The sequence below is a fragment of the Accipiter gentilis genome, chromosome 13, assembly GCF_929443795.1.
Source record: "Accipiter gentilis chromosome 13, bAccGen1.1, whole genome shotgun sequence".
Classification (NCBI taxonomy): Eukaryota; Metazoa; Chordata; class Aves; order Accipitriformes; family Accipitridae; genus Astur; species Astur gentilis.
The window spans coordinates 30,467,713-30,495,118 of NC_064892.1; the positions used below are offsets into that span (position 1 = coordinate 30,467,713).

Consider the following 27,406-nt stretch of genomic DNA (forward strand, 5'->3'; position numbering starts at 1 on the left):
GTTAAAAACAGATGACGTCTGTGATCCCACCCACCACTGCAAACATCCTCTCCCTAAGTCACCAACAAAGTTCACTGGTGTCACAGTAGATTAATTCAAGTTCAAATGTCATGGGTGACATTTCTCACGCTGCTGCATCCCTCTGCTCCCACTGATTTTTTTTTTCTACTTGCCCACTTTGAGAGGTATTAGAGCACAAGCTTTATTACGGCTCCCTAGAAACTGTACTTAAAGTGCCAAGGTTAATTCAAAGTTTTCAGACTTCTTTGAAAAATAATCCATGGCAGATGTAACAAAGAATTTCTAAACGGTGATTTTTTGCTATGAGTAATCCACTCTCTTACTCATACGTCTAAAGTTTCTACCTTTGTAAAAATCCTCATGCGTAGCAGGTGTATCACATATGTCCAGAAGAATGTAAAATAATTCCTATGCCACTACAAACAAAAACAAGTATTAACCCCACGGCCATTTTTTTGGCCTGTTGTGGTAAGGCAGCACTTGTTCCTTAAAAGATGCGGCTTTTCCCTGTTAGAGGAGGATCATGATTTCAGCTGGCGTGGTGGCTAAAGCTCAGCCCTGTGCACCTTGAAGCCAAATGACTTAAAGTCATTTGCAGAACTCCTGCTTCCAATGCGAGTAGGCTTGTGCCTCCCCCCAAAGCAATGTGCCGCTCGTACGAAAATGTAATGACTGCGCCTCAGGAAAGGGCATGTGACAAATTTTAATGAGATAAGTGACTTGGAAAGAAGACTTGGAGCTAAATTACAGCTACTGGGAAATAGTGACTATGTTATACTGTACTGCTTCCCCCCCCACCTCCCACTCTAACGTCCTACAGGACTGTGATCAGTTTTTCCACCCTTGGCAGTATTTTTGGTTGACTTTATTGTTTGCCTTGGGGAGATGAGGTTGTTTGGGTTTTGCTTTTTAATTTCCTGCACACAGTTCTTCAACTGGCCAAATTTTGTCTTCTTCCAGAATTTGAAAACATCCCTAATTTTCCAGTTTTCTTTAGTATTTACCAGTGCCATGCTAGTGACTTCAGTATCAAAAGAAAGAATGGGCATGTGCAGGAAACAATGATATCTGAGAAGCTGCCAAACCCTAGGAATTGGAAACTCCAACTATTCATGCGCACACGGGCAAAAGAGCCCAAAGGAAAAAAAATAGAAAGGAACACTGCACCGTCACTGCTTCTGTTTGCTGGGCTGTCTGCAACGAACCTTCTGCAGGCTGAGCCCCACGAGCTGCATTCAGAGCCCTGCCTGCTCTGGGGACGTAGCGAGGATTTTGCAGATTCCTTCCAATTAACATCTCTCAGATGCACTTCTCACTCCCAGCCATGCTGTTAAATTCTTATCTAGGCTCTCATCACCTCATGTCTCAATTACTGCAACATCCTTTTCCTGGCCACTGACAAACTCAGTCGTGCCCTGACGGTGTATCGATCCACAATGCTGCTGCAGAGATCGTTCCCTAGCCTCGCACTTGGCTTTCTTTTTGCTCATCTTCCTAGCTCCTCTTCCCTGTCATATCAAACAATCAACTGGCCTTCATTTTCAAGGACTCTTCCACCTTACTGCTCATTTTATTCAGCATCAAAAGGTCAACTCACACACTCGAATAGTCCATAGTTCCTGCTTCCACTCATCACTTGCCAACTTTGCAATTAGGTGTCTTTGTCAGGTCTCTTGAGACTCCTCTCCACATTTCTGAGAAAGTCTCTGTACAACTGTAACACTACTTTGTTGCAGCCCCTCAACACTCTCTTCAGAAGTACCTTCTGGCCAAAAGAAGTCTTGCCAATGGTTATACTGCAGGTGGGCTCAACTGGTTGTCTGTGATATCCTTTTGTTAAGGTTGATTTTACGATGCCATAACATCAGAAACTCCAGAAACACCAAATGAAGTCTCTGCCCAAAGCCACCAGGATAAAGTTGAGGTATGCTGACCCCCAACATTTAGTCTCAAAATAAGCTCCTTGCAAGGTCCTTCCAGTGGATACCTACTTTTCATTCTCTGCTTGTGCAGCATCTACCAGCATCTCCTCCTTGTCTATGCCTGAGCTCCTACAGTAATGCAGCAGACAACCTCCAACAGGTCTCTGATGAGTTGTCATACAGGAAGCTAATAGAGAAACTAATCAGCCATGGATGAGTGAAGCACAGTGTCAGAGAGGAAAAATGGGCAGGCGACAGAAAAAAAAGAATAATGTTTAATTGCTAGCTTCCCTCTTAGGAAAAAAAAAAAAGTTAACAGTTCTTTTGAGATTTCCTCCTGTCTTAATGATATTCCATAAATACATGACAGAATAGGAAAGCATGTGTGTGGCGAGGACTGCAAGATAATGAAAGTTGCGGATAACTTATATTTATAATCTGAGAGGTTTGTGAGAAACTTTAGAGAGACCTACACTAAAGTAACATAATAAGAAAAGAAATGTCAATGCTAGTAAATTCCAAGCAATCCATACTGGAGGACACAGTGGAAGTGCCAGTACCCATTATGGGGCTCAGCATTAAGTAGGTCAGCTCTCAGACCAAGGAAAGTGGTTGTTCCCCTCTACTCAGCCCTCAGGAGGCCACATCTGGAATGATGTGACCAGTTTTGAGCCTCCAGTATAAGATATTGGTAAACTGGAGTGAGTCCAGTGGAGAGCAACTATAGCAGTAGGAGCTGGAGGACATGGCACATAAAGAGAGGTTGAAGGAGCTGGGTTAGAGCAAGAGCAAAGCCAGACCCTTCTTAGGGTCTGCAGTGAAAGGACAAAAGCCAGCAATCACAAGTTGTACCAAGGGAAATTCCAGCTGGACACACAGAAAATTTTCTCTCTGATGAGAATGATGCAGCACTGGCACAAGGGCCCAGAAAGGCTCTGGCATCACTATCCTTGGGGAGTTTCAGAATTCAATGGGACATCACCCTGAAGTATCTAGATTAACTTTAGAGGCTGGTCCTGCTTTGAGTGAGGCATTGGACTAGACCCTCGAAAGGTCCCTTCCCACATCAATTATTCTACGAGGCTTTGAGCTCGTCTGGACAGGTCAATGTAAACCTCCATCACACAGAATTAAGATGAAAAGATTAAAAAATGCTTTAGATAATACATCTAAAGCATCCAACAGTTTTGTGTCCAGTGTATCCAACCATGCCCAATTCTGGGCTCCCCACTGCAACACAGAGAAGGGCCACAAAGATGAAAAAGGAACTGGAGCATCTAGCCCATGAGGAGAGGCTGAGAGAGCTGGGACTGCTCAGCCTGGAGAAAAGAAGGCTCAGGGGGATCTTGTCTGTGTGGGCAAATATCTAAGGCAGGTTAAGAAAATGGAGCCAGACTCTTCTCAGTGGCACCCAGGAACAGGACAAGAGGCAACAAGAGCGTGGATGTGAATAGAGGGAGTTCCACCTGAACATAAGAAAAAACTTTTTTACTGTGTGGGTGGTCAAACACTGGCACACGTTGCCCGAAGAGGTTATGGAGTCTCCATCCCTGGAGATGTTCAAAACTTGCCTGGATGTGGCCCTAAGCAACCTGCTGTAGCTGACCCTGCCTTGAGCAGGGGGGTTGGACTAGACAATCTCCAGAGATGCTTCCAGCCTCCACCCTTCTGTGATTCTGTATATGTTAGAGAATGACACTGTCAAGATTATACAACAAATTTTGAAACAGGAATACATAAAACCTCCCTCTTCCAGGTTTACGATGAAATCTAATTAGAAATTTCTTAGTTCCTTTCTGACTTGCTTCACCCTTTTTCTCGGCTACTTTTACAGTCAGGACAGAACTCAAGGACACCCAAATTACGTGTCAGTTCCTGTGATTCTGCAAAAATCCCTTCCTTTTCCCCTCTCCAAATAGTTGTGTGAGGTTCAGCCTGGGCAGGCGGACATCTGGGATCCAGACCGATTTCCCACCAGCAGGATTCCCGAAGATGCGGATGACATAGTAACAGAGAACCTTTTACGGTCCATTCACATCATGCAGCTTTCTTCCTCTGCCATCCCAGTCACAGCAACCACTCACATGGAAAAACAGCATTCAGAGAAGAACGTAAGTTCAAATAAATACATAGCGGCAAATTCAAGGTCAGAACAGTGTTCTCAGCCATCTCTCCATCCTCTCCCACAAAGTGCTTCACGCACCAGGAAAAAACACGGCAAGATTGCACATGCCTGAGTTCGTAGATTATGATAGGAAATGCCGTCTTATCTCCTGCTTTACAGCAACACACATTACAAATTGTCTGGCAGCTATTCACTCATGCACTCTCTCTGTAAATAACTATTCAGTAAAATCTGATGGAACTGTGCAAGTCACCAAAGCCTCACTGGGATTTTCTGCACACAACTGCCAAGCTGGAAAATCGGTGAGTCTCAAGGGCAAATTGCACGCGGGTAGGGAGAGGCTGGTGGGTCCTCCTAAAGGTCAGCTGAGTTTTGGTCCCGTAAAATTTGTTTGCTTGCTTGGTGCGCGTGCTTCGCTATTATTATTACGTCCCCTTAGGTGACGGGTGCCTCTGGTGCCGACACAGAAACCAGTTCTGCATCTCCTGGACCGCTGTGTGGTGGAAGAACAGGTCAGGACTGCACCGAGGGAGGGATGTGCGGCTCCTCTCGTAAATCCTTGGCTCCGCTCCAGACCTGCAAGAGCTCCTCGCCCAGTCGCTGGGAACGCTGATGCCCCCGAGACTGCAAGAGAAACCTCTGCCTTTTTGCTGGCGTTCATACAGAGAAGTCATTTGTCCCAACGCCCAGAACCTCAGGCAATCTCTGGTGTGTTTGGTTCTATTAGAGAACGTGTTAATTACGGTAATAACGCAACTAATATGGCTTAGAGAAGCGGGTTTCAAATGGTGCTTATGATTTCCCGCTTTTCCTTTGTATGCTGCCTAAACAGATGGTTGATTAGAAATCAGCAGAAGTTTAGGTATTTATGTATTTAATTTTTGTTAAGTGGCCATTTACATTTCACGTGTCTGCAATTTTTTCTCTTCTGCACAGATCCTCTTTCTCTACCTGGAAAAGGGGATAAGGTAATCTGACACCTGCAATTTTCTGTGTTTACTGAAGCTTTTCAGATTGTGTCATAATTACATATATTTTCTAATTATGAAATCAAAATCTTGAGAAAAGACCTCTTTGGATAGGGTAGAAAAACAACTGGATGCCCAAAGTTGTCTGTCACTTTTAAAAACACTAATAGAGTTGTTCCCTCTTTCTTGAATCACTGGTCTGTGCTGCTGACCCGAAGGTGACATCTACTGCCTTTTCTGCCCGCAAATCTCACCTTCGAGAAACAATTTTTTTGTCAAGTTTTTTCTCCCTTTTCCCCTCTCATCTGCTTTTCTACGGAGCCAGAGGAAGAGGCAGAAGACAGTTATTATAGTTACAGCAGTGAGAAAGCAATTGTGTCTGTAGCCACCGCCAGCAAACACAAAGCCCCACCGCTGCAGACAAAACAGGACTAAGAATAGATCTCATCTTGGAAAATTAAGCATTGCCATCGTGATCTCTTACGCTTCCCTGTCTGAGGCAGGGGCTTGGAAAGTATGCACTTGACACAGTGTTTCTTGGTGGTTGAAAGGGTAAGAACTGACAAGAAACTACAGGAGTTTAGAATTAATGTCCATGCAGTGCAAGGGTGTGAAGAGATGCTAAGAATGAGAAAAAGAGCAATTCAGACTCTCAGGAAAGGATAACTCCCCCAGCAGAACAATATATTTCTTAACCACTGACATCCATTGACCTCCTTCTTTTTAGCCTATAAATCTTGCCAACTACCCTGACCCACTGAGACCTTTGATGGAAATACAGTAATTTAATTCAGACGTAATCCATTCTTTAATGATACAGCATGCAGGAAAAGCTTACATGGGCATGTCTGTACATGTAATTAGTAGATCAGAAGAATGAAACAATTAATTTCTCTCTGACCAGTTCTAGGAGATAAATGTTTATTTAATCCAAATTAAAATGTTCCTTTTTTTTTTTTTTTAATTTGTTCCTTCTTCTAGCCCAAACACTAGCATATTATTACAGCTGGACAAGGAGCAGTATTCGTATCCCACAAAAGCCTGCTAATTAGAAGAGAACCAAAGGAATCGGCAGTGGGGGGAAATTACCGATTTCCATTGTTGGAGATTTTTGTGAAGAAGCTTTTGTTGAAGTCTGCAACCTGCCAGTTGCCATCATACATCGCAGGTGAGTGGTGTGGACCTAAGTACAAATTAGCTGGAGTTCCCAGGACAGGCATTTACTCACGGGTTGTGACCAGAAATTCCACCCTGGATTAGACAGATCTTTCCACAATGGAAATTTCACGGCAGTTGCCATGTTTTTTCATCTCTTTTTCCTTTCCTCTGAGGAAAACATCTGTTTCTAACAAATTGAGAGGTGAATGCGGCTCCCATCTGGCCAAGAGGACTGGGCAGCTGTGATTGTGTCAGGCGGTACGAGACCGTCCCCCTCACCGGACGGCGCTGAATGGGGATGCAGGAGGAGACAAAGTCCTTCTGGAACCTGGCAAATACACGTCAAAACTGATGGCAATGAGAATTTTCCGTGACGAGAAACTCATTCCTCACACTGACCAGCTCTAAAAGTCACCTCTAAATATTAAGAGATAAAAAAACGCTGTTGGGAGTTACAATCTCTTCATCTCACATGAATCTTAAACTTGTTCTTCTTCCAGGAAAAAGAAAAGACAGAACGCCCCCCCCCCCCCCCCCCAACATAAAAGCAATTAAAGCATTTGGTTGGGAATTTGTGCCATACATTCCAGGGATTTTGGAACTGGTGTGAATGGCAGGGAAGGAATGAGAGAGATGATGATTTTAAAGAAAGAACATTGTTTAAAAAAAAAAATAACAATTAGCACAAAGTACATCTGAATGCAAAAAGGCTTTAGCTGGTGCTGCACATGGAAAGCCCCACTGCAAGTGAAATGCAAAGAAATATCTTCTAGCCATTTTGGGCAGCAGTTGACAGGTAAGATTTCCTGTAAAAGGGATGACAACATTGACCTTTAGAAAATTATCACCAGATAGCAGAGAAAAGCTTTCCTCTGTTTATCCTTGGGGGACTAGGAGCTGCACACAGACAGGATGCCAAAATGAGACAAAAACCTTTCGGTATTTTTGAGTGTGCTGGGGAGCTACATGCACCCTGAGACAATCAGCTTCGAAATAAAGCTCTAGGAACACAGAAATAACACGCTCGCGAAATGTCCCGATTATTACAAACACCGGCACTCTGGGCAGAACCCTGCCTACAGAAAGGGGGCCATTAATTCCTGTTAATGGAGTTGCCTCTCTCCAAAGGTGATTTTCAGGCAGACTGAAAAATTAAAAGGAGATTTGTCCCCTGACACCAGGAACCTTTGCTGCCTGCACACAAAGAAACCAGGAGAGAAGTGTCCTAAAATTACACCCTGTGGCAACCTCTTTTAACAATAGGCGGGCAGGCATATGGATTTCCGGAGAAATTATATTAATTACTCATACAGGTTCTACTTTACAGATGAATTAACAATTTCCTGTTATGCTATCTGTAGCTCTAGCAATCCTCATGGCCGTTAAAATGTAGACTCTGAAGCGACGTCAGCCAAGCATCCCACATCAGCAGAGAACGGTGAAGTCCCAACTCAGACAGGGTTGGCACAAAGGACTTCCAACTTCTGACATCTGGCTACCTGACTACTGAAAGCAAGGATGTTCTTGAAAGCATTCTCATTTACCTGTTTTGCCCCTTTTCTTTGTAGGTATCTTCTAAAGAGTAAGAACTCCTTTTTCTTTTTTACTCCTTTTGATGAGAGGCTTGTCTAAACCTGCCCTTTACAGAAGCATGGCAGAAACTAGTTGCTATGTGCACTGGTACCAGTGACCCCTTGTGGAAGCAGATTATCTTCTCCTGATTCATAAATCTACCTGTCAACCCTACCTGGAGAGCGGACAACTCATCAGTATGGATTACTGAAACCACTTGCTGCAGAAATAAAGCTACAGCAAGATAGATTAAAAAATAAAACAAAGATTCCCCTTGGGATGTGACAATTCCTTAACCCCAGACTCAGGAAAAAATACAACCTTGAAATGGAGAAAAGTGATCTGTAGAACCAGATGCTGAGAAGAGAAACACAGAAAAATGGCAAAAGAGCTTCAGCAACGATGCTTGATCCAATGCGGTTCAGAGAACAGGTTTACTTTATGGCTCATATTTATCACAGCCAACAATCCTGAAACTACATTTCAAGGTTGCATCTATATTTCAATTTACAAATCCCTGTGGTTAGGGGATTTAAAATTCCACCATAAAATCTTGGTCAATGTGACCACAGGCCAAGGGCACTTTTCTTCCTTTAATGTAATAATGAAATATTTAGCCTATGACATTGGTGACTTAGAAGTAGATTCAAAATAAGAACCTCAGTAAGAAGAAAAAAAAAAAAAACATTAAGCCACACAGGAGTGGTTTCCAATGTCATCTACAAATTCAAAACTGCTTGCCCAAATGTTTGTTAGTAAAAAACAACTTTGATCCACGATACGGTGCAGTGAGTGGCAACAGAGGTTATTCATGTCAGGTTAGAAGCATCTTTAATTTAGCACTTCTGGTTTTTTTGGTTCCTGCACAGTAAGTTTTTCACATTTACAACTCATAGCACATAGCTCTGTAGTCCTCTAATGGAGAAATTCATCTAGTCCTGCTTGGCTAGAAGGACAATGGCCAATTAAAGAGCCAACTCTTGGGGAATTTATTCTTGGGGAATAAAGAGATTTATGAGATGAAGGTTGGTCCGCGTATGTGGTCGGGGCATGTCTAGTTGGCCCCGCTGGTCCACCTAAAGCAGGCGAGCAATGAAGCTCAGCTCGTACCCGACTTTACAAGTCACTAGGAAGATTCCAGTCTCCCTCTATGCTCAAGTTGACATTTCCCCAGCGGTACACGTCCAAAGATACATAAAAATGAAATTTAAGTGTATTAATTAACCAAGAATGGTTAAATATATAGCTCCAAGGCCGTATGTGCTAAGTCAGCACAAGTCCACCGCCTTCCATAGGCTGGTTAACTCACCTGAGCCAGCATTACAGCCTGTAACATTACAGACAATCTCCAATTTCCTGACCTTTTCAGTTGGTGTGATAATGTTAACATAAACTTAAAGGAACTGTCATTTCTCTTTCTGAAAACCCTTTTTCTCCTCGGACTGCAGGATCCTGAATCACGGGGAAAAGAAGGCAGATTTCTCAATTGCCTATAAGAAAATGACACCTGAGGCCAGCCTGATGTATGCAGGGACATCTTCTATTATATCCAAAAGGAAGTATATTACTCCGAGGGCTGATAAATTACAAGTTTAGCTTAATAAAACTAAAACATTGCTTTTACCTATACTTTTCTTCTTACACCTAAAATATAAGGTTTGGAAAGAGTTTCTCTTTAAGATAAATATGAGTATCGTTTAGTATCGTTTTCAACATCTGCCGTGTCATTGTCCATGACTCTTAAGGAGCTCCCTAACACCAATAAATTCATGCCTGGGTTAAGCCTGGTTGGTGGACAGTAATGGCTTTGCCTCATTTTACAGAACTGCAGTACGCCAGGGGTTAAACCACTGGCGAGGGAACACATGTCAAAACAACGAACTGAAAAATGCAACCAAATGCTGCTGAGCTCCACTAACCCCTGTTTACACGTTATCCGCACCTCTGCAAAAACCCTAAACACACATTCTCCCGAATGACAGTATTACATGACTGGTGATGGGACATAAATAAACCCGGTTAAGAAAAGTTAGGGTGAGAATCGGATGTGCATCGGCTGCTGTGGTAGCAGCCCAAAGTATGTTCTCGCCCCACAGTAAAGAAAACCCAAAGCGTTTTGCCATTTCACTGAGGAATCAACTCCCCCAAAGTGCTTTCATTTATCGGGCGGTGACACTGTGCACAGATCACATCTTCCCTCGTAGACTTGTGTTTGCTGAAACACATTCAGCAATGGTAGCTGTTTGCCGCTGTATCAACGTAAGTGCCACCTTGTAGGTTGTTTCCTTTTAAAAAAATGAATTTAATTGAAACGGCTCACTTCGTATAAAATCATCACCTTTGTTTAATCTCATTTTAAGTGGTTGACCTTACATTCAGATCAACCCCAAAATAAAAGGCCTCTGGCAGAGATGTTTGTAGTGCGTTTCGCACAAAAGAAGGAACGTATAAGCCAACAATGGCAAAACAGAGCTCACCAGGATGTCCTTGCTTTGAAAATTTCATCCCTAATGTGCACTGATGCGCTTTTATCTACAGTCATCTTTTTTTAAGGGATCCAATCTTAAAAAGCCTTCCTCTTACAAGCAGCCTGACAAGCTCATTGGAAAAGCCCGTGAATATAAAGATACCTTATGAGCAGAGGTTGGAAGACAGGGCGTTTATATATTACGAGCTCGGTCTATAAGCACAGCAGCACACATCTGATTTATCTTAACTCCTAGGCTAACACCAGCCAAAAAAGGCGACCAGGTCAGCGAGGGGATCGACACCCGCCCACCAGCGCATCCCAAAGCCCAGAATTTCTCCCGCGGGAGTCACCCCTGAACAGCTTAATTTGCGCCTAGCAGTACTTTGCACCGATGTGAAGGGGGCATCTCGTGAATCGAGGCCGACCCCCCCGTGAGGACGGCTACCAGAAACCAGCTCCACGGGCGAGCGCTGGGCACCCCGACGGAGACCCACGCCGTCGAGGATTAGGGCCAGCGAGCCGTGCAGTAAAGCCAGCGCTGCCAGCCCCGCGGGCCAGATGTACTATGTCCTGCCTAAAAGCCTTCATGGCTGCCTGAGTCCATTTAAAATAAAAGAAGTAAGCATCGCAACCACTTCTTCCTTTACAGGGGAAACCAAGTAATCTCTCCAGGTCAATTCCGAATGACGGAGAACAAACTCATTTCACCCGAATGCGAGCAGCACCTCCAGACTTCCCTACGGTTCTCTCCCCATTACTTACAGGATATAAAAAGGGCAATTTAACTGGAAGAGTTTATATTTGGGGCTTCTTTCAGCACTGTTTCCAGAAAATAGCAGATGTTGGTTAATGATCTTTAGGCATTAGATCATAAACCACACTCATTTCAAACACTGCAATCAGAGTGATTATTTGTATATCATTAAGCAACATCCTCAGAGCAAGCTCCGTCTATTTCCGTAACGTTTCATTTAAATATTCCTTATTGTTTCATTTAAATACAAAAATATCAGATAACTTTTTATTTTCGATTTTTAAACTTATGGGCTACCGGCAAGATTTTTCCCTTCATTCCCTCTTCTCAGCAAAGCAATATATAAGCACGGTGTCATTACAAAGTGCAACATTTCTTCAGCTTCACAACACACGGACACAAAGCAGATGACATTTGTCCGCACTGAGACACCGGACGAGCATTAAAACTGAATCTTATGAGTTTCCTTCTTCACAGAGTTATACAGCACGCTGGTCCCCACAGGGGAATGATCTATTTTAAACTCCAGAAAGAGAATCAGATTGCTTATTGGAAAGCAAAGACAGACGGGTTTGAGTTAGACTAGCGTGGGTATACCTGGGTTGCATGTATTTAGTAATAAAGCAATAGCCTGTATTTTCCAATGCATGGAAAGTGTATATTTATATATGCAACATTCATACATACATGGAGAAAGTGAGTCTTACACACACTTACATATATATATATATATATATGCGCACATATCTACCTGTATATGCCCATCTATGCATAGATACTGATAATTACATATATAATAGTATGTGTTAAATAATATAATATATATTAACATAGACATATATAAAGTAGAATTCTACCTCGTAACATGAACTCAGATTCAGTTTTATCTAAATATCTACTGGAAATATTAGCTAGGGCTCTGATTCACTACAGCCACACTTAAAAAAATTAATTGTATAATATATGCTGAGAAATGCCTAGATATGTGACAGATAAATTAGTTTCATTTGAACACATGTAGCATATGAAAGAAATTAATTCAATAAACATTGTGGCTCTCATCCCGCAAAAGCATATGTGAGTCCCAGTGAGTTCAGTTGTAATAACTAAAATTATTCATGGGCAAAAGTGTTTGCAGATCAAGGCTATATATGCGATTTGGTTGTTACATTATGCTAATTTTGGATCTACTATTTCACCATAAAATCTGACAAGGCAGAGTCATTTATGAGACATAAATATAGAGAATTGAATTATAGAGAGTCCTCTACATACATAACAAGATCAATTATTAATTAACATTCGGAGACGAAGTTATGCTGCCGTAGAGAAATTACTTAAGGGCATCTACTGACAACGCTGGCCATGGGGTAGGGTCCCTTCTGTTTGCCCCGTATGGGCCACCGTGGTTTAAACACAGCACCGCAGGAGCAACCGTGCCCTGGGTACCACCTACCCCTCTGAAGTCACCACGAAGGGGACCCATCCTTCCCCTCGTCCCCCCGTCACTCTTACAGCAAGTTACCGCAGCTGGAAGAAGGCAAACGCATGCATCGCACCGGCCTGTTTAAAGGAAGATATTATCTCATCCCCTGACTGCTCCTGTAATTCAGGTAGAGCGTTACCTTTCCGCCGACCAGATCCTGCGCTGATGTAGTTAGCTGAGCTCCGCTGGCATTAATGGAGCTGCAGAGATTTACATCCGCGAGAGCCCCATCTCCCACAAATCAGATCCAGACCAGCAGTAACCCGGCACATCGGACACGGAGGGTAGACCTCAGCTCACTTAGATAATCTAAAATATTGGGATTGAATTTGAGCATGCTATCTAGACTTTCTCAGCAGCATCTTTTCTCCTCTGGGGACTCAGAGGGGGTAATTCATCCCACGTACCACATCACCATGGGCTCATCTCACTGAACTGTGGAGCTAGTCACTCTCAGCTCCCTTCGCTGTTAACAGAGGGAAACACTTTTAGGATGCGATGAATCTGGTTTATTTTGCATGTCTATTTAAAGCTGAGATGATTCCTGTCCTAGAAATGCCTGCTTCTCTCCACTGACTATGCAGGGTGACTAGCTCACACGTGGGTGACGAAAAGTCATCTCACCTATGTGACAGCTTCATTAGCAACAGTGCTTACACCGAGCGAAATAAAACACGAGTACCAAATGTTAACTAAAAACAAATTTTGAACAGACTAATGCTTGCATAATTAGAGATACAGCTCTCAATGCAAGGCAACATTAATACTCTCCCACTCCTTGCTTTCTGGCCAGAGTTTTGGGGGTATGTGATTGCACAGGAGCAAGGGACATTTCTGAACTGCAGCAAAACTTGCTCTGTGTCCTGTCTTCAGCAGTCTTTGCTGGAGGAAAATTTTCAAAGGATTACAAAAAACCAATTTCTGATAATCTTCCCCCCACAGGCAAAGTTTTTCTGACCCCTAAATAGCTAGAAATTAGCTCCAACTATGAAGCATAACAATTAACATACTTCTATTAATGTGTTTTCACTAACTGTTATAACTCTGGAACACACATCTATGGATGCCTCAATGGTATCGGAATCTAGACAGTCAAAATATCAACCAAACAACACTTTGAAGCATTGAGTCCCCCAATCTTATGAAGAAGAATTTCCTCTAAATGAGCGTTAAGTAAAGGACTCCGGTTTGCCATACCCCAATCTGAGTCTTTGTGCCTGAATCACAGGAAGGGAAATGAAGACAGGAAAAAATAGAGAACACTGTTCTCCATAACACTGCATCCACAACCTTAAGCAGCCCATTGGAGACACCAGTGACCTGGTCTCCAGGTGACCAGGTCATCTCTATCTCCATTTGGCTTCATTTCGGTTTCATTTTGGCTTAAAAGCCTTGTCCCGTATTTTCCATGCAGCTGTCCCTTATTCCCTTTCAGCAGCTGTGGCTACCATAGGAATAATGCATTTTCCAAGGTGCATCACAAAAGGAATCAGCTCCAGACGGGTTACAAAATTGATGCCTCCACCACCATCTTGCAGGCATTAACATTAGAAAGCTTTCTCACGAAAGAGGAGATTAGGATAGACGGAGAACACAGTGGAAAATACCAATGAAATGTAAGCATAAATGCCCCTAATAAATCACAGACCCAGCACATAACTCCACATAGTAATACCCAGAAAGACAGTCCTAATCAATAATATATACATAACTCCTCTGAAGTTGCTAATTTGTTTTTGAACAGTATGGAACCACTCCCTAATTTCAACGTGCTGTCCAGTAACTCTTTGTACTATGTAAAGTACAGGTTTGGACATGTTGACTTCTCTAATTAGTCTATAAACACTTGACTTTTACCCACTGCTTTGGTAAGTGTGATAATTGCTGGGGACAGGCCAAAGCATTTATGGTCAATCAGATGATGAGAAAAGGAATATGGCCCTTTCAGTGAGTAAAATGTGAGGCATTCTGTGGCAAGGCAGAAGCTATTAGCAGGATCAATATTTCTCCTAGTACCTTAATAAATCATTATATCAAAGAACAGTTGCAGGATGAAGAAAACCTCATTCTACCAACAAGGATGCTTCCAAATCAGCAAATAAAACATAATTTAAATTACAAAGACCTAATTGGTGTACAAAGGCAAACGGCAAGCATAGAATACAGCCCTCTGATGCTAGGCATGTAAGCATTTTGAATCGTTAGTGAAGGAAGAAAAGCAGAAAGATAAAGAAACAGCTATGCTAAGAGCTCCACATGCCTAATTTGCAAATTGGTAAATATGCATGAACCCACCACGCCGTAGCTGACTGATGACACCACGTTTGGTGTAGATATCATAGGTGGCAGAAACAGAAGAGCACCTGGAGAACAGGACGGCCTTTGGTATCTTTACTATTGTACTGAAAAGAATCCCCTTGCTGTTGTTTGCACTGAGGCTTTTTCCTCCTCCTTAGCTCGCTAAGAAAAAGCTAAGATTTGTAAACATTTGAGTGAGGGAAGGGAAGAAGTATTCTAATGGCTACTTGCGAGCACGGGAACTTCTCTCAGCAGGCGCTGCACATCACTGCTTACCCCATACAGCCCTCATCACCCGTAACCATATAGCTCTCTTGGCCATACGACCAAGACGGAAACTCTAAGTAGAGCTAACTGGAGTCCTGTCCAAGTAAGGATTGAGGAATCACAATCACGTACGTGTCCCGCACAGTCGGTAACCCTCCTAGGACACATATATGGCTGTGAGAAGAAGATAAGGCATGCCAAGCGACTTCAGATGGTGTTGCAAACCTACACGTTGCTATGGAGCACGCTAATGCACGGCTTGTGAGCAGCCAGCACTACCTTTTTCGGAAATACCAACTCACAGCACTTCTGATTTATAGTGTTACCTTTCAATCTATTAAGAGAGATGATGAAATCTAGTGGGGAAAGAGTCATTAGAGTAACAACCACATGAGCTGCCACCAGTGGAAAAATGTAATATACTATTGTAACCAGTATTCAGGTTTATTCTTTGGTGTGAATAGTCTGGATTTAGCTCTTTACTGAAGAGTTATTATAGAAAACCAAATGTTTCTCAGTTGTTCAGTCACTACTTTTGAACCCTGTCGCAGCCTTAGAAGCTTGTTCCTAATTTATTCAGAGGCAACAGTTGTTGACTTTGTGAAGGAAAGTCAATTGTTGAAGGAATTTCATTGTGGAAGTTGAAGTGGGCACTCTTTGGTTCTCTAGTTCATATTTCATAGACGTATTTATTTTCCGAAACTGTAATTTATTCCAAAAAGTAAAGCAGTTCAGTCTCTCCATAAGCTACGCCTCGAATCAGTTTGTTGGCCGATCGTTCTGTTGTAGAAAACATATCAATACTGCTTTACGGAGCACAATATGCCAACTTCAGTAGTAAGGAAACTGCTGTAGTTTATATACTTAACTGCCTATAGGCCTCCCAAGGGTTCTTCCTTTCTTCCCGGGGAGATTATGTATTCTTCCCCTCATCTCGTGCCCACTAACACATATCAACATATTATCTTTGCTAGCATCCCAGGACTGTTTTAAAAAGCAATTGGAAAGACCCTTTTTGCCTGCATCCCAAAGTATTACTTTATGCTTGGCATGTATCAGCTTTGTAGACTGTAAACCACTCGAGGCAGGGACTACTCCTATTTGTTTACGTCCTTAGTGGCCTAAAGACATTATCAGCTTTATTCATCAAATTATCAGCAGCAGAGGGCTGATCATTGTGAGCACGATCCAAACTTTAGCGATCGTGTCCAATGGGATCAGAGGGGGAAGGCTAATGGAGTCCGTGCACCCTTTCAATTCTATTATCATAAACCTCTTTTTTTCCAGTGTAGTAAAAAGATGCACTAACTTTTCAAACAAATAACCAAGAGCTATTGGGATGGTAGTAAATGGATTCAACAAAGATTCAGGATTTTCTTATTCTAGTCAGCCTGAACAATTAATTAAAAGCCTCCTTGTTTGTCATTAATTTTGTTGCCATAGTAGCCTCTATGAATGGTTTCTAACAAACAAGGAAGATTTATCTTTCTCACTCTAAATCGATCAGAAAACTAATGATTTCACATTCATTTTTGTTTCATAATGACAGGTAAAGCACAGTGAATCATTACAATAGGATCTTCTGAGAAGGATAAGGTGTCAGTTATCTTAAAAAGCAATCTTAAAAAGCAGACCCAGAGATTAAAAGGGAAGTGCCACTTCTATGCAAACAAAAATACTGGCTCCAAAAGGAATATAAAAAAATGACAACAATTTATAAATAATAAATAGAAAAAGTTTCTAGTTTTTTTTTAAACTCTAAGCATATTTTGCTTGCATATAAACACTTCCATGCACTATTTTTTGCTTCAAATTCACAGCTGGTGAGAGACCAAGGAGGAAAAACCTTGTAAGAGCATTTCCTAAAGAACAGAATTAAAATGAATTAGTTGAAACAGAGGAATTTTTCATCCACTTTAGGTTGCTTGGATTGTAAAGAGAACAGCAGCCCACAAGGGAGAAGGGAGGGGGAGGTACACGTCTGCAAACTAAATGCAGAGTAAGTTCTGGCCATCATCATGTGCTAGGGGTTTGGACATGTTTAGAGAACTACAGGCTGCAACCTGCAAATTGGATCAATATGTTTCTTGCCTGATAAATTCCAGGAGGGAGATAACGGGTCCATTATTGGAAAAGATTGTTGTTGCCTTTCTTCTAGAGGACAAGGTGACAGATTCTCTTAAAGCAGTAACTGCTCTTTGCTTCTTCACAAAACCATGCTTTGAAAACAAGAGTTATTTCAAACCTTGTCCAATCTATAATCTGTCTCAGTTGGAGTGGGAGCAGGGAAGAGTTAGAGTGTGGCAGCGTAGCCAAAGTACTCGGACTGCCTTGATTAAGAAGCTAGTAACAATCCCAGGTGCAAAATGCTCCAGTCACAAGGGTCAACTCTTTCCACCAAGGAAAACAAAACAAACATGAAGGCAATGGGACTTAGGTTCCTCATTGTGTTAGTCATTTCCTACAGCCAAACCCAAATGTCCTTGAATATTTTCCTACACTATTGATACCCAAAGTAACTGACTCAGCTACAGACCATAGCACAGTTAAATCTTATTGAGATCAAATTGTTTTGTTCTTTACTTCACCTCTTGGAAGGCCTAAAGGGCAAGTTTTTGGCCATCTCCCATAACTGCCCCAGGAATATGAACACCAGAGTGCTGGGGAGATGAGGTAACCACGAAAGCTCTGCTGCCACAAATACAGAATGGTGTCAAGAACATGCAAAATTCCCTATTTTTCAGGAAAAATGTTTCCAATAGTTTACACATTCACTTTTTTATTGCTCAGTTTGGGGCTTTGTCGTGGTTTAACCCCAGCCTGCAGCTAAGCCCCACACAGCTGCTCGCTCACCTCCCTCACAGTGGGATGGGGGAGAGGATTGGAAGGGTAAAAGTGAGAAAACTCCTGGGCTGAGATAAAGACAGTTTAATGGGTAAAGCAAAAGCTGCACACACAAGCAAAACCAAACCAGGAATTCATTCCCCACTTCCCACGGGCAGGCAGGTGTTCAGCATCTCCGGGAAAGCAGGGCTCCGTCACGCCTAACAGGGACTTGGGAAGACAAACACCATCGCTCCCAACGTCCCCCCTTCCTCCTTCTTCCCCCAGCTTTTATTGCTGAGCATGACGTCCTATGGTCTGGAATATCCCTTGGGTCAGTTGGGGTCAGCTGTCCCGGCTGTGTCCCCTCCAACTCCTCGTGCCCCCCCAGGCTGCTCGCTGGTGGGGTGGGGGGAGAAGCAGAAAAGCCCTTGGCTCTGTGCAAGCCCTGCTCAGCAGGAACAAAAACATCCCTGTGTTATCAACGCTGTTTTCAGCACAAATCCAAAACAAAGCCCCATACCAGCTACTATGACGAAAATCAACTCTATCCCTGCCCAAACCAGCACAGGCTGATAGGGCAGTTTCTCTCCTGGGACAGGGTCCTATAAGCTACCAAACTGTGGAGATAAAACATGTAGAAATAAAGGGTCTAGGGAGCAGGGATTTGTCTCTGTGATAACAGCGCTGCAGTAAGGAATAAAAAGCCCTAGATGACGGTGAGTAGACCAGGGCCTTGTTTCTGACCCATTCGCCCTTCCACTGCATCCCCTCAGCTGCCTTGGTTCAAGCATTTGCCTGGCCGTGCGCAAAACCATAGTAAGGTCATTAAAAAAAAGCCCGACATTTAAAAAAATGGTTCTTTTAACATGAATCATTTCTCAGATCCAATTTAGAAGAATCTGCTGAGCTACTAAGCTCAGCCGAAGGGAGGGTAACCTCTGGTGATGAGTGTGGAAATGAGAGCTTGAAGGCAGGATGCTCTGAGATCAGATCTGTATAATATAGTATCAAAATAATATAAAAATGCAGCCTAAGAGCAAAGAGCAGGTACGATTTTCGTTCTCTCTGGTTTGTTTGGTTTTTTTTTTCAATGGAACCTCTGCCTGTCCATCTATTACACCTTTACTGGCAGAGCTGGAGCGGCAGCAAATTTGAACCCACTTTCAAGCCAGCGTAAAAGTTGGAGAGAAGTCACAAAAGGTAATTCCATTACTGGAAGTTTAATGAAAACCAGCAGCCGGACGGCAAAGCAGCCCATAAATTGCTGCCTTCGGAGAGGAAAGCAGGCAAAGCAGCCAGTGTAAAGTCTGCCTGGGAAAAGCCAACGGGCAGGTGTGGGCATGGATGTGCCTCCACAGCACAGGCTGCCCCTTGCTGGGAAACTGAGGAAGGGGGCTTGAGGGGATAGAGGACATGAATCCGTTAAAAGAGTTTCTCCACTGACAAAGCAATTTGTTTCCAGGGATCTGTTGTGGTTTAAGTGTTGGGCAAAGCCTACCACAGCACGTGCCTGCAGGATTTGGGTGTTGACACCTGCTGGGTCCACACGGCATATTCAGGATTGTTCTGCTCAGGGTCGAAGGCAACTGGAAGCCACATAAACTTGCCAGCAGGGCTGAGGCCAAGTTAACTGCGCTGAGTCAGATCTAATAAACGCTGCCAATCATGGCGATTTATTAGCTTGGACTCAGCATCATGCTAACTGTGCTACACTTCTTCTGGTTGGCTTGGAAAATGGGCATAGCGAACTCCTATTTCCCAGTAGAGAGCTGTCCAGATGTAAACCCTTACCTGTAGGTCTGTGGACTCTCACTGAGCACCTGAATCCTGGTGAACTAAAGTATAAACCAAGCACTTCAAACTTTGGGAGAAACTTTGCAGAAGGGAGTACAGGAGGAGAACTAGGGGAGTGAGGAACGGACTCTGGACCAAGGCCATAGGCTGCTGAGTTACAGCTCTCTACTGGGAGTGCCAGGCAAAAAGTCCAGAGCCAGAGCCTACGCCTGGGCAGGGGGATTGGGCTGGGATTGCCGAGCAGAGTCCAGGCTTGATTTAGGCTCCGTAGTCTTAAGCACATCATGAATTCAGTGGTGGGATTGTCAGTGGCCCAGTGAATGCTCAACACATGCAATGAAACGTTTTCAAAGAAGTAAACAAAATGCTGCCATAAAGGACACCCACGTAGGCTTGTGGGGTGTTTATTATAACTTCAAGACCTTAAAATAGCACGTTGCATTTGACTATCACACACTGACTTTTTTTTGGAAAGCCTGTCCTATGGCACTGCAAGCTGCCTGCTGGCTGTATGGCTCTTGACAAACTTCCCAACAGAAATCTCAACTTGAACCTACAGACGGAGCTACGGAGGTGGAAAAATCAAAGATGCTTTAATGGAGGAAGGATTGCGGGACTGGCCATTATAAAACCTGGAGGCAAAGGTCTCTAGCATTAAAGGAGAATGCTCCTGGAGGGCTTATAGAAAGATCAGAGGCTCAAAATGCTCCATGCCCCAGAACAAGAGGACAACCAGCTCACTCTGTGTATCTACACTTCATTGGGACCAGATAGTGCATTTGATTGATCTCACTCATGTGTGACTGACGTGAGAACCTGACAGCAACTGCTCTGCAGAACTTTGGCCAGGATTTTGGAGACTTGCTGAATAGCTCATACACACTAAAAAAAAAAAAAAAAACCAAGCAAAAAAAGAAGGAATATTTAACAATGGTATCAGAGCTCATTGTAGAAGACGCTATGTGTTTAACCTGTTACTCTATAATCATCTTTCTCTTCTCCCCTTGTTTCTTTGCCACCTCAAAACAGTAAAAAGGCTGTGTGAAGAGAGAAGAATAAAATATAAGAACACTTGGGATGTTTTCATGGAATGAAAGAAACACAGAAGACTGTGATTAACTACTTAAGTGAATTGGTGGCCTTCAAACATTACAAGAACAGCGTTATGAAGAAATTAAGTCTCCTCTAAGCAAAACACATGGTGTCAGTCAATTTTATGAACAAGGTGCCATATTTCAGACTCAGCCCTCTCATGGATTTAACATATGACCTTTGCTTTCAAGATCCTTGGTTCCTCTGAAACATTTTTTTCTTTATTCTCTTTGGTGCTGGTTCCTTGTTATTAATTAGATCGAGTCAGGTTTCCACTGAGACTGTAAGAATAGGGACATCTGTGCTTTACCTGTCAAGTACTGCCATAACTGTCTTCAATCGCTCTTGTAAGTCCAGTACCTCTGTGAAGTCCCATATTATGAAAATTGTACGCCGTCTTTCAAAGCCCTTCCTCTAGTCTGTGTAACATTGCAATGTACTTTTGGTAGGGGGATGTAAAAGTAGAAAACCTTTCTATGAAAACCACTGAGTGCAACAGTAAGAATACCACTGTTAGCAATAGCAAGAAGAAAGAGTTGGTTTGCTACTCAATGGGAGGAAAAGCTGTTTCAAGGATCAGCTGTGAACAGAAAGCCACAACAGTTAACACTGAAGACAAAGGAATAGAAAATCAGATCATAATAGGAAAAAGAAGATTAGAGAGAACTGAGATATGTTAAAATTTTTCAAATTCGCTGGGCCTTATGAATTTCACCCTAGAATATGTAGATATCTCACTGAGGGAATCTTAGAGCTGCTGGCAATTATCTTTGAGAGGTGAGGTCAGAAACAGTCAACTCAGGAAACACTCCATGGGAAATAACCAAACAGGTTTAGTCTTGCTAAGAAGGATCTGAGGTTATCCAGTGGACCACCAGCTTCAACAGAGGCACTGTCACAAATGTATGAACATCAGATTGGAAATAAAAAGGAGAATGTTATCTACAAGACACGTGAGGGAATTCTCCTTTATTACTTCAGTTTGGAAACACTTCAACTATAAACTTAGGTGCAGTGTTGGATGCCACATTTTAAGGAGGATGTGACCAATTGACAGTGAGTACTCTACAGAACATGACAAAAAATTGAAGGAATAAATTGGTCTTTAATGTAAAGAAGACAAGACTTGGGGGAAACATGACAAAAGACCCTGAAAATATTAAAGATGCTTGCAAGGAAAAAGGGAATAACGCATTCTTGTTCATTGCAGGTAGGACAGAAATAACTTGCAGGTTAAGAAAAGAAAAAAAGCAGTTTTTAATGGTAAGAAAAATTGGGCCTTGGAATGAATTGCCCAAAGAATCTCCACCAGTGGAGGCCCTCAGAAATGGGTCAGCCACTGCTCTGACAGGGAGAGTGTCAGTACAGCTGAGGGCCCTCAAGCTACTTGCTAATTTTCTATGATTCTAGGAAAAAAACCTGTGGCTAGTTAGCTGAAGAATAATTTTTTGAGTTCTAGGATATTTTGGGCAACAGTATGTATTACCTTTTCCTTGGTTAATTTTTAATAGTGTTCTGAAAGCTGAAAGTTAAAGAGTGGCTTGACCCAAGATATTCTTTCATCTTTCTACTTTCATTTTTGCTGTTTGAGCAAACTGCCCGGTCAAGCTTTCCTCTGATTCTTATAAAGCCTCTTGAATACAATATTCAGTGGTCTGTCTTTCTTTTTTTTTTTTTTTTACCCCAATGTGGGATCGATGACATTAAGTAGGAACACATCATTTCCTGAATGGTTGCCTACAGCCATTGTTGGATCATTTCTTCCATAGTCAACCAACTCATATTAATGTTGATGTGGTTTCCTTTAAGTTTTGCTTTTTGTTTTTTTCACTTGTGGCATCTAATAATCAATTTCTCTATATTTTCCCTTTTCTGAAACAATAATTGACCCTAGAAATCCAAGTCATTCTGAAGCAGTATATTTTAGGACTCTCGATCCCAAAGTGCTATGTGTGCTACACTTCAGCCTAGAAAGAAAGCTGAAACTTTATCAAAATCAGGGCTTTACCTTACTATTACTTATGATATTGATTGAAATTTGCTCAGGTTTGAGTTCTGAGGATGAACAAAAGTTGCTCCTGAATTCAGCTGGTGTCAAAGAGTTTTTATGAGGCTGGCAACGAGGACCTGAATAATCATCACAGGCAGCTTCTAATGGTGATAGCATTGCAAATATATTCATGGCAGGATCAAACTCACCATCATTCAGGAACAGTGTGGCCAGCAGGACTAGGGAAGTGATTGTCTCCCTGTACTCGGCACTGGTGAGGTCGCACCTCGAGTACTGCGTTCAGTTTTGGGCCCCTCACTACAGGAAAGACATGGAGGTGCTGGAGCGTGTCCAGAGAAGGGCAACAAAGCTGGTGAAGAGCCTGGAGCACAAGTCTTGTGAGGAGCGGCTGAGGGAACTGGGGCTGTTCAGCCTGGAGAAAAGGAGGCTGAGGGGAGACCTGATCGCTCTCTACAACTACCTGAAAGGAGGTGGTAGTGAGGTGGGTGTTGGTCTCTTCTGTCAGGTGGCTGGAGCTAGGACAAGAGGAGATGGCCTCAAGTTGCAGCAGGGAAGTTTAGATTGGACAGTAAGTGAAATTTCTTCACCAAAAGCATTATCAAGCATTGGAACAGGCTGCCCAGGGAAGTGGTGGAGTCACCGTCCCTGGAGGTATTCAAAAGGTGTGTAGATGTCACTCACGCTTAGGGACATGGTTTAGTGGTGAACTTGGTGGTGTTAGGTTAACGGTTGGACTCAGTGATTTTAAAGGTCCTTTCCAACCTAAATGTTTCTATGATTCTCTCTCATGTACAAAAACCCAGAAAAAAATCCTTTAATGTTTACTATTTGAACTGCCACCCTTTCTGCATACTTTAGCTAAAAAGCAGGAGAGAAAGAACATAAACCTGCCAACATTGTGCTGGGCTGTGGTGGAAAAAAGAAAGGATTTTTTTGTAACCATTCCTTTTGGTTGGGCACTTGGTGATCTGAACACCCTCCTTGGTTTTTTAAGTAACAAGCTCTGCAAGTTTCACTGCTGCTTCTGGAGACTTGGACAGTAGCAATGACGGTGGATTTCTCCTTCTCTCAAGTGGAGAAGATGTTTTAACTGCCTCTCAGAAGTGAAATCAATTCATATCTTTCTGTCTTATGGCAACAGACTCTCACTGGAGCTGTAGCTTATGACTTTTATCTTGTTGTGACACCTGCTTTGGTCAAGAGGGTTACTGATTACTCCTCCTGGAAGGTGTCAATACTGATGATGTTCAGCTGAGCAGCTGTCCTCCCTCTCCTATTATTATTATTCATGATGTGTGATTGATTCTTCTGAGGGCCTTAGTGACAGAAAACTTAGCAGTTCTTTGCTGTCTTTCTTTTAAAGGGACCTGAATGGACAATTATTGTTCCTGAAATGTGCTACAGCCACCATTTCACTTCATCTATTGTTCAGATATCTCTGTGCAGCCAGAATCTGGGCAATGAAAAGGTGCAAGTTGTGTCATTATCCATATGCTGAGAGCTATCAGTTGCACACTTATTGTCTCTCCAACAATGTCATTCATTACCTAGTATCATACTGAGAAGAGTTTAAAAGATAGAAAAGAGAGAAGACACTAGCAGTGATTCCATATAAACAAAGCTGAGGTACGATATGGATTGGAGTCATTTTAATTGAGGGTATAGCTCCATAATTAATTATCAAGCTTCTAAATTCTGGGCTTATTTTACATAATTTGTATCCATCTGAAAGTCATATTGACTACATTCAGCCTCTTAACGCTGGCACTTGGGTCAAGAAGTTAACAATACATGGAGGGATGCAGGTACGTAGGAGGAAGACAGAAAAAAAAGGGGTTGGAATGGGACTTATAGGATCTGCAGACGCTTACTCTGAAAAATAGATAAATGAAATCAACTACAATGTAAAGTCATTTTTCCTTCCAATATTTGACAGATTACCATAAAGAAAGTTATGTTCAACTGTTCTCTATCTTCAGTATAAATAAGACACCAAATGGCTTCCTATGGAGCAAATGAAGCATAATTTGGATTTTAGCAATACCGCCTAAGTGCTGTCTAGCTCTGGAAAAGACTACACAGGGTGGCACTGAAATCTTCCTCACTGGAAGATTAGATAAACAACTCTCACAGATTATCTAGACATCTTTGCTCTTGTTGGTAACACAGGCAAATGAGCCAAATTATCTTTGGTGTCCCTAATGTGTTCTTGAATGTTGACTCTAAAGATCTCCCTTCTTTTTTATGTAATGCCCCAGGAGTTCAGATCAGCAAAGATCATCATCTAATTACCACTTGGAAACAGAAGATGATGGGCACTGGAGTGAGGCTAGTAAAAAGCCCTACTCCTGATCTGAGTCTATGGACACTTTGCACAGTTTGCAGGAGTCTCTCAACTGTTTTCCCATTCTTCTGGGAAGTAGCTATGATTAAACAACAGGGAGGTATTTAAGGATTCTTCTGGGCTGTTCCTCCAGCAGAAGAAGCACTCGCCTTGCAAACAACTCAAAACAGAAAAGCCGATGGAAGGTCAAGCTGCTGTCTGGGTTGGCTGGTTTGTTTTCCCTGCATCTATATTAATTTCAGTCTCTTGAAGAACTCCTGCTCTGCCCACAGCTCTTACTCAGGTGAGTAAATTGTCTTTTTCTTTTATAATAATCACTTGTGCTTTGTCTTGCTGCAGGCAATAAAAAAGCAGAGTTGGATGGGCACAGACCCTCTGAACCACCATTCAAAACCAAAAAATGCATACATACGTTTATGTTAGCTTGCGCATACAACCCATGATTTGGACACAATAGTCTTTACAAACTCACAGTCTTCTTTTAACTTCTGTTCTAATAAAATGCAACTGTCCCTCCACGGCAGCTTAGTGAGATTTACTTCCCCCCCACCCCCGCATTTTATTCTGCCACATTTCCTTTGAGCATCTAGCTTATAGATTTTCTCCAGCTACCAGGCTATTTGGTTTCCATCTGTTCAATAATTCAAATATATGCATCAAACGCACACACGGCACGGTGCCAGGCAGTAACCTCCCCTTTCCTTTCCGCCTTTTCACAGCCAGGTAGTTTGCGTATAAGGTGCGCGAAGATAACGCGCCTCTCCACGGTTCTGGTTTGTGCATCAGCTCCCTCTTTGCAGACCTCCATGCGTGGCGTGCGAGCAGCCACTTCATCGCCCTTGCAGCCTCTGGCAGGACAGCCGAGCCCTCGGCAAACCCTGGTGGCATCCAGGGTTTGGCCTTTCGTAACTTCAAGGTAGGCATGTGTATCTAAGAGAGCGGCAGCAGGGCTCCCCAAGTCCACGTGCTGGTACGGACATCAAAGGTATGGTTGCCACGCTTACACGCTCGCTTGGAAAAGTGCTCTCTCTCCCCAGGCTCTTCCCCTCCTTTCTCCCTCCCTCCCCACGATTTTTGACGGATTGGTATTTCACCAGTTGTGTTTTCGTTACTGAAGAAGCGGCAAGACGCCAGAGTAGCGCTCCCTTCGCCAACCCCCCCCCCAGGAGCCAGCCCCGGCCGAGCGTGTGCCCAGGAAGACAGGGCAGAGGAATCCAGCCCCGGGAGATTTCTCTGCTCCCCCTAAAACCAAGATACTTTTTTTTACCGTAGGGGTGCCAAGGACAAAGGTTTGAGCAGCCCCCGAGAGGTGTTTGGAGACATGCATCATTTAGTGACCCCAATAGAAACATTTAAGAAACTCCAGCAATAAAAGAATAAAACTCCAACAAAGAAAGAACAAGTAACAAAGAGGTCAGGGAAAAGGAGGCTTCTCTGGAGAATGGGTGAGGGATTGTAGGCAGGAAATAAAAGAGAGACTAAGAAAACAAGACAGATACTTCTGAGGAAAAAAAAATACATGAAATTTTCAGTGAAAGACATGAGATAAATGGAAAAAAGCTGACCTGGATTAAACTAATTATTTGGCTAGGTAAGTATCCCGTTTTCCTTCAATGTCAATAGCAGATGCTACAGAGAAGTGGTACAAGAGACACCTACACAGATGAAAAAGAAGCTTCACCCAAACCGCAGGCTGAGGATCGGTGAGTTCAGCCTTCAGTCAGGCAACTGCTGTGTAATTGCTTTATGACGGTGTAATATGAAAAATATATCTGTGATGGCATTCTTATTGATGTAAATATCTATTTCTTGCAAAGGTTCAGTGCAATACCTTTTGATAATACCTCGGGGCAATACTTTCCAAGGGGAAATTACACCTTCTATCTCTTTTTCAGTAGAAATGTCTTGCCTTTTAATTTAATTGGTTTTCCTTTGCTTCTGCATTATAATGAAGGTGCAGCACAGCCATACCCAAACTACTTTATGCCACTTAGTATACATATATTTAATATGTACATATATCAAATTAATATCATATTTATCCTCTTTTTAAACAACACAATACTAATTTGTATGTATATCACAAACCCATTATTCTTCAGGAATCAGCCTTGTGAACAAGGAAACTTTTAAAATGTGTTTCAGACAAATGACTTGCCTAAGCTTTCTCTGCATAGCAGCTGTTGAGTGCATTTGTATCAAATTCATTAGGACACAGGCCCAACCACACTTCGCTTCGGCAAATTTAGCAGTAGCTCTTGGAAGTCTTTGGTAAGCTGTGATTCAAATAACGCTCAT

General features: G+C 42.6%; 1 protein-coding gene across 8 annotated transcripts in view; it reads right to left on the minus strand.

The window, feature by feature from the left end:
* ENOX1 (ecto-NOX disulfide-thiol exchanger 1) overlaps positions 1-27,406 on the minus strand; it is a 378,564-nt gene that overhangs the window by 217,364 nt on the left and 133,794 nt on the right. Inside the window, exon 1 of one of the 8 annotated variants that reach the window (XM_049815787.1) lies at positions 12,616-12,725. The exons of the other annotated variants lie outside the window; for them this stretch is intronic. The gene's annotated coding sequence lies outside the window, so the exon portion shown is untranslated. Of the gene's footprint in view, positions 1-12,615; positions 12,726-27,406 lie in introns of those variants that run through there. 8 annotated transcript variants of the gene reach the window in all.